The 8,610-nt window shown below is 43.9% G+C and overlaps 1 pseudogene across 1 annotated transcript in view; it reads right to left on the minus strand.

The window, feature by feature from the left end:
- The window catches only part of LOC104521155 (SET-binding protein pseudogene), a 36,053-nt pseudogene that overhangs the window by 98 nt on the left and 27,345 nt on the right, over nucleotides 1–8,610 (minus strand). The window lies entirely within an intron of this gene.

Genomic DNA, 8,610 nt, shown 5'->3' on the forward strand with positions numbered 1-8,610 from the left:
GCACAATCTGAACCACCAAAGATCAAGAGGTTTGTATTTATGACCAGAAACAGAGGAAGAAAGGGCATGAGGGAAGTCTGTGGACTCATCCTGGATTGCCAGGAGATACCCAACCACGGAGGGGTAGATCCCAAGCTGCCAAGGAGACTTCCTCAAAGGCCAAATATCACATCAACAGGGATGTCATGTAGACAGGGACAGAAGAAAAACAAGGTGTGTAGAAAAACATGTTGGGAATATGAGCAAGCCAAGCTGAAAGAGAACATACTATTTTAACCTAATGTTTTCATACATGTACATGAACTGGAACAAGTCTACCACACTCAGGGAGTACAATTACCAAACTGGAGTGACTTGAGGTATCCAGTGCTTACTGATGTAGCAAGATTTGGTGAAATAAAGCCTATGGGTGTGACAACTGGTCCGTATAACTAATGGCAAGTCCCTGCCAGGAATTCAACAGCCCACCCTCACCCAACACAACAGTTTGCTAGTGCAAACTCCGCAGCATTGATAACACACTGGGGCCAACAGAGATTTACAAAGAAACAGAATCCCCTCTCCCTGCTTTTGCCTACAGCCAACACTTTGGGAAATACACTGAGCTCAAACACTTCCTTTTCATTGACAACTCATCAGGTTGACTGAGTGTGATCCAAGCAGCAAGGTCCTTCACGTTAACCTGGTTCTCTTCTAGGGAACATTTGAATCGCTTTGGTTCTTCACCAAAGCATTTTTAGAGCTTATCAGACCTGGTTGTCTTGATAAATCAACATGGCAGAAAGGGGCTGGGATTCCAGGTTTGATCAAAATGCTCTTCGAGCTCAAACAGTAACACAGCCAATTGCTTTCCCATAGACACACACACAAAGACATTGCCTTTTTTCAGACTTTTGCTGTCCGTAGCTGAAAAATAAACACTCTCAGTATCTGCTGGGCAACAGAGGGAGAATCTGCTCGGTGTAGCTACGAAGAGTCACGAGATTTCAACTGGATGAATTTATATGGAAAAGGAGACCTCAACATTAAAGCAGTTAATGAGTTTAGCCAAGTCGAAGCGCTCTGGCCTAAATGATGAGGAAGGGAAAGGGCACGATTAAAAGGAATTGCAGCCATTGCTCAATGTCAGGGCACAGCAGAGAGATGACCCTTGGTGGCAGGAATTACAAACAGGCAGATAAACTTCTGGTTACCTCAGGCAAGCCTGCTACCTGTCAGGTGTGGTAAGGTCTCTTACTTGGTGACGCCAGCATCTCACAAGTCCCAGCAAGGTCAGATAATGTGCAAAAATTATCTTTTCTCCTTTTACCAAAAGAGATCCAGGGGGGGTGGGGGGAAAGATGCTGAAGAAGCTGTACCTCCACCTGATACCTAACCAAAACACCCAATGTTTGGGCTGCTGATTGCAACCCGTCAAACTTGTTTTCAGGGGACTGCTTGCAGCTGGCATCCTCTGCCTGTGACTCCCATGTATGAAAAGTATTTTGCTTTTGCCCTATTACTACAGCCCTTCAGCAATTAAGTCTGTAATCTTTTAAATTTGAAAACCATTACCTAGAAAGAATTATTAAGTTGAATTTAAAGGAATTGAATTTTTATTATGTCAGATATAGGAAACTGAGGCACAGGGACATACTTGTCTGTTTAACCAAAGTAGACTTTCTAGACATCCCGTGATAGATGAGACAAGTTAGAGATACAAAAGGACCCAAGGGAGACCCACGAATTTCCTAACAGGCAGCTGACAGAAAGCCAGGATACCTTAGGATGCCTGTAACAGCAACATACGCTTGTGTTTAAGAAACTGGATCTATACATGACTTGCTGATGGTCAACGTGTCCCAGGATCCACTGCAAAGTCACTATGTGACTATACTCCAGCCCTTTTTAAACCACAAACCAAGGAGAAAGTCCCGTTTTTAGACCCTTCTCCGGCTTTTAAGACACACTGTTATGCAACCTGAGCTCATGGCAAACCATGGCCACATTCTCCTGTCCAGCTGGAAGTATTACCAGCTTTATTTAACAGAGAGAAATTGCAAGATGTTACCCATAATCACCTGGAAAATCAAGAGCAGAGGGGGAATACGAACCCAAAACTAGATAGGTTTTTTTTTTTTCTTTTTTCCTGACAGTACAAGAATGCAGGGGCTTTTCCATTGCCTAAAAAGGCAAATGAAAGCCATGCACTGGATGAATGTTTTTTTCTAAACCTCTCCTAATGCACATTGTCTGATTTAGCTACTACCTCCATCTTTTTTTTAATTTTTTTTCCGGAAAGCCTGTTAGGAGCAGATGCTTAAATTGGGAATAGGTGTCTAATATTAGGCAGCTAAGTTGAAAGGCAAAAAAAAAAAAAAAAAAAAAAAGCATATGGACAACATTTGCAGCCAGTCGCAACTCCGTTCAAGAGCAGATGGAGGCCTTGTCATTCAGGGGTTTCCTCACATACTCCAGGCAGTTCAGTGGGGATAGGAACAGGGGCTTCTGTTTGGATGCTTCTGTCTGGAACCAGATTAGAAGAAAGCACGCTATTCCACAGCACACGCCTCGTGTTACATTAAACATGCATATGCGACTTCAGCTTTTATTCAGCGATCTGAAACAGAGCCCTCCAGGGTGCTAAGGGTCAGTGAGTTTTTGTTTGTTTATCTGTATGCTATTTTACAGTTTCTAGCCCCAAGGAGTTTGTTAAGAAATTAAAACACCTCACTGGGATAATCCTGATGTGCTTGCTGCCTCCTAAAATATCCCTCCCTCCTTCATCTATCAGTGCCTGATGCTTGCAGGGGAGGTAGAGAAGAACATTGTACAGAGAGGAGCCTCATCTCTCTGGGTGTTGCAGATGTTTGGTCTTAATTTGCAGAGCATCATTTCCATGTTATGTGGCCTTTTAATAACAGCACAGGGGAGGAGCACAGTTATACTGAAAGCTCACAGATGTATTGCTACTAAATAGGGACACAAAATTGGTGAAGGGTTAGAGGGAAAGCCATGTGAGAAGAGGCTGAAGTCACTTGGATTGTTCAGCCTGGAGAAGAGGAGACTGAGAGGAGATCTCATGGCGGTCTAGAACTTCCTCCCAAGGGGAAGAGGAGGGGCAGGTGCTGATCTCTTCTCTCTGGCCACCAACGCCAGGAGCAGAGGAAATGGCAGAAAGATGTGGCAGGGGAGGTTGAGGTTGGCCAAGAGGAAAAGGTTCTTGAGGCAGAGGGTGGTGGAGCACTGGAACAGGCTCCCCAGGGAGGTGGTCATGGCACCAAGCCTGACAAGATTCCAGAAGCATTTGGTCAACATGTGCCCTCAGGGACATGGTCTGAATGTTGGGATTGTCCTGTGCAGAAACAGGAGTTGGACTCCATGATCCTTGTCAGTCCCTTTCAACTCACAGCATTCTATGATTTTATGATTCTAAATGATCCTGTGCTGCCTGCTCTTGATATGATGCTCTGGTTTAGAAGGAGGCAGGCACAAGGATTTCCAATGGCAGTTCACTTTGCCTTCTGCTGGTTCTAAATAATTGTTACATAATCCCCTTCCCAAGGTAAAGAGCAAGAAGGCTCCTTGGCGACCACCAAAGAACAAAGCACATAGGGGTCCCATTATCCAACCTCTTGGAGGGAGTCCCACTGGCCTCAGCCTCCTCCTCGCATCACAGGCTCCAGCAGTTGGTCAAAGTTTGCAGAAAAAGAAGAAATAATAGTAACAGGCTTAATTATCTCAGCTGCATGAGTGACAGGAGCTGATCAGTCGCCAATTTTAGCAGTCTGTGGTCAAGAAACACCGAACTGTGTCACCCAGAAGTCAAATGAGAGCTGGTCACAACTCACTTCACGCCAGCGGCTCCGGGGGCAGATGTGGGGGCACACCCAAATCGTGACCACTGGGACAGCCCCAGGGGCTGTGGCAAGCCCCAGCACTGCTGCATTGCTCAGAGAGGTCCCACACGGAGCTGCCAGCCCCATTTAAAGGAGTGAGAGGTGACGCACATGGCACCAGCAGGTCTCCATGGAGCTGCCAGGCTCTGTGCTCTGGAGAAGCTGGCTGGGATTAACCAGTGGATCCTGTCTTCTTTCCCAAGTCCATGACTGGAAAGAGCAGCTCAAGAAGTGAGCTCAGCGTCGCAGCACTGTGCCATGCACCTTGCAGACACTGGCAAGTCCACCTGGGCTCTGACCTGCTTGGTTCCCATCAGCCTTTCTTGCTTTTGAGCAACAGCCATCAAATATACTGGCACGAGTCTCACCCCCAAGAAACTGGTGCAGCCCTTTCCACTTGGCCCATGGAAGGTCTCACTGGCCAAGCCTATCCTTGGCTTTCAGCTGTTCACACTCCCTCCATCTCTCCTGCCTTTCAATACCCTCAAAACATCCCCCACCAACAGATGAAAACGTGAGGTGCAAAAAGGATAACTGAGCCTTGGCCCATGGTAGCCTGGGGAAGAGCAAAGCTTCCAGCGTGGCCTTTCCAAGGCTTTTATTATCATTTCAGCTGCTGAAACAGCCTGGTTATTCACAAAGAAGTATTTCTCTGAAAGAGCTTTGTGAAGCTGAGCTGAGCAGCGCTTTCTTTCCTTTTCTTCCTCTCCTGTCTTACACCACCAAAATAGCTCTCCAGCATGATACGCAGACAAACACAGCAACCGTGCCTGCTCAGGAATGACAAGCGTGTTGGGAAGCAATGCTGTCCTTTTCTAACTCATTCTCCATCCACCCAAGCATACCAACATTTCTAGGACCAGAGAGCACGTTGGCAGCCATCTCCCTTGACATCCTGCACCAGGCAGGCTGTGCAATTGAGTCTGCTGTCCTGCCACTGAGTTTCATAGTTATTATTAAATTAAAATCATTACTGTTTTTCACTATGTTGTGCTACTAAGTAACAAGCTAAGAGGAACATGGTGTTTTTATTATTATTTCTTCTTCTTTTTTTTTTTTCCCTAGGGCCATAGTTCATTGTTTAACCAAGAAGAAAACATGTGTATATAGCACTGCGACAGTGAACCCTAAAAAAAAAAATATCCCCATGGGTGCATAAATCACTTTGAGAAGAACAACATATTCCATGTTTATGTTTTTTACACTGTTCTGTCAGGGTGATCCACACGTCTTGAAGAACCGGTGCCCAAGTGCCTACAGTGGTAAAGTGGGAGAGGAGAAGGGGGAAAACGAAGGGAAATGAGAACTGAATCCAAGGTGGAGGCAAGCGGCAGTACAACAGACAGCTGGTGTTTGGGTGGTGGTAAATCACCCTGAAATGAGCCTCTTCCCTCAGCTCAATGAGGCCTAAACAACAAAGGAAGGCACAGCTTGCAGCCGGACAGCCTGCTAGCCAACCACAGACACACATGACAGCTTCATTCAGGAGCCCGGAGTCAATACAAAAGCTTCGAAATCAATCCGACATCCTGCGACCTCAAACAATGCGCCAAATCTTCTCAGAATTGGAGCCCCAAATGAGGGGGAGCAGCATTCAAGGGAGATCAAACCGCAGGGCTGGCATTGAAAGGGACTAAAAAGGAGAAGAATGTTCCCAGTTTATTAATGGCAAGGTCTGGCCGGCTGCATCCCAGCCACCATAGGTTACGTTCATTAAAGGGCAGCGCTTTGCACGCATTATGCAGAGGACCCGGAGAGTATGTGTGTGTGCGTCTGTGCACGAACATGCCCCTCACTTGCTGGAGATCAGGATGTGCCTTTCTGCTTAGAACTGTTGTCTCCATCAGAAATTCCTCCTGTGTGAACCGCAAACGGAGTTTTTTCCCACTTAAGCGACTGTATGGGCACAGATGCGTGCACACCCTAGCACATACACACATTCGCTCTCATCCTTGAGCCTGAAAAGCATAAAAGAACTCAGACAGACTCTTTCCAAGGGAAAAAAAAAAAAAAAAAAAAAAGCCCAACGTTTCATATCCCCTCCCTTCCTGGCTATACTTTCAGCTCAAAAAGTAACAATTAAAGAAAAAAAATCTATTACACGCAAAATCTATTACAAAAGGCTGAAGCATTATGCAATTGCTGCTGATGCTGATGACATTGATTACTCCATAAACCTTTGCCTGCTACTACAGGCCATAAATGACCAGGTCCACAGCACAGCAAACTCATACAGAAAGAGAAAGAGAAAGAGAAAGAGAAAGAGAAAGAGAAAGAGAAAGAGAAAGAGAAAGAGAAAGAGAAAGAGAAAGAGAAAGAGAAAGAGAAAGAGAAAGAGAAAGAGAAAGAGAAAGAGAAAGAGAAAGAGAAAGAGAAAGAGAAAGAGAAAGAGAAAGAGAAAGAGAAAGAGAAAGAGAAAGAGAAAGAGAAAGAGAAAGAGAAAGAGAAAGAGAAAGAGAAAGAGAAAGAGAAAGAAAGAAAAAGGAAAAGGAAAAGGAAAAGGAAAAGGAAAAGGAAAAGGAAAAGGAAAAGGAAAAGGAAAAGAAAAAGAAAAAGAAAAAGAAAAAGAAAAAGAAAAAGAAAAAGAAAAAGAGGAAAAAAGTGCTTGGGTCCAAGGAGTTGCCCCCTCCGGGTGGGATTGCCTGCTCTGGGGTAATTTCACCTGCAGCATCTGTCTTGCAGCACTGCACACAAATGGCACCCTTCCCCCTACAGCAACAAAAAGGCCAAGCAAATCCTTTTTATCAGCTTCCCTTTGAAGGCAGGTGGAGAAGTAGAACATAGACACACAGACACACACACAAAAAAAGGATAAATACCATTTGTAAAAGTACTGTTTGGATTTGCCTGTCCTAATTATCTTCTTTTAAGCTGCCACATGTTTGAAAGTCAGACCTTACAAGTTTTCTCCTCCTCAGCTGCCCAGGCCAAGGCAGAGCGCTTGCTTGAGCAGGTCGAACTTGAAAAACTTTTCTTTTTTATGCTGAAATAGGAATAGATAAAGGAAAGGGCTAAATTTTTCAAAGCCATCTATGGATTTTGATGCATGTTTCCCATGAGTTTTCATTGAAGATATGTCAAAGTCCAAACACCTTTGCTTTTAAAGTGTCACATTGATCTTCTGTTCAGAACAGATATGGCTGAGGGAGCTAGTAACCTCTCTTAAATTTGATGAAACTTAGGCACACAGAAACTGCAAACAATAAATGTTCCTTAGGATGCTGAAATTCCAACACATTTTATTCCCAAAAGTTGGGGAAATTAGCATTCAGGCTCCAGAGAAAAACTTTATGTGTCACTTGCCCTTTATGTCACTAGCCTACAACATTATTGCCACAACTCTGGAGTCCTGAGAGACCATGAGCACAATCCTTATTTCCTCCTCTGACAATATAGCTCTATTTTTACCTTGTGATCTTGCTATCCAGATGTTAGAGAGTGACTGGGCAAAGACAACTATAGCAGACTCAACAAGCTTTTTCTCCAGCACAAGGTAGGATGGAAGATCAACTCTACGTGCAAGTCAAGAAGTGATACTCAAATTCCAGTCAAGAAGACCGGAGAAGTCCTCGCCTGGTTTATCAACAGTAAGACAAAAAGCCTCCCAATTATCATTTGTAGAAAGAGGAAAACTGCAACCAGGCTGTGCAAGTGACCAAAGATGTGGTAGATTAGTGGTAGGAAAAGATGGAGGGCTGCAACAATTTATAGCAATGCAGATATAACAGAGTCTGCAGAGATCAGAAGGAGTAAGATTCAAGGTTAAGTTTATTGAAGGATAATAAGGTTAAAATCTTTGCTTTTAAAATATGGGGGGTTTTTACACTGAAATAGCACTTTTACTTTCAGATATCTAGTGAGTACAAATGTACATTTTTCAAATTCAGGAAAACCAAGCTCTTTGGATGGGCTGCTTTTTTCTTTTTTCTTTTTTTTTTTTCCTTTTTTTCTTTTTTTTTTTTTTTTTTTTTTTTTTTTTTGCATGCTTGCCTGCTTTAAACTCTGCTATTTGAATAATTTAACAATCTGTCTTAAATATTTCACCAATAAATCACAGGCTTGTGTTTCTATTTCATGTTAAAACTAATCAGTGGAGGAATGCCTGAGCTGCAAGTTAAAATTCTGCTCCACCAAGCTGGCAATGCATAATCATCTCTATGCAGACTCTCTGGTGAATAAAAACTTCTCTGCAGAATTAATGTCATATAAAAAGTTCTTTGTGCAGGCACAGAGTGCAACCGTGGTCCAGGATCATCTCAATCCTGCCAACAGGGCTCGAGATTTCCAGAGCTAATTGGTTTGTAGAGTTTTCCCAGCCCGCCAAGCAAAAGCATGAAGCTCACAGCTGAATCCCATCCACGGGCACGTCAAGCCAGAGTCCCACTCCGCCAGCCAGGATGCTGATAATATTCATAGATCTCCGAATGGTCCATAGGGCTGATGATTGTATCAGGATTCCATGCTTGTTCCCATCAAAGAGGAGTAAATAGAAAAAATTTTGGATGTTGTTGGACAAAATGAGAGTTTTTTAAAAATGCCTCTTGGGTGAAGGAGATGAGAGCCTGGACCAAGGAGCCCCAAATCTCATTGAGCATCAACAGGAACAAAACTTCTCAGGTTTCTAAATTGTGTAGGCATTTTTAACTACATTTCAGTTAAGTTCTGATACAAAATCAACACGCTTATAAAAAATAAGTGCACTTTCCCCTCACTTCCCCCCCCCCCCCCCCCC

This window comes from Antrostomus carolinensis, unplaced genomic scaffold (assembly GCF_000700745.2).
Source record: "Antrostomus carolinensis isolate BGI_N321 unplaced genomic scaffold, ASM70074v2 scaffold9772, whole genome shotgun sequence".
Taxonomy (NCBI): domain Eukaryota; kingdom Metazoa; phylum Chordata; class Aves; order Caprimulgiformes; family Caprimulgidae; genus Antrostomus; species Antrostomus carolinensis.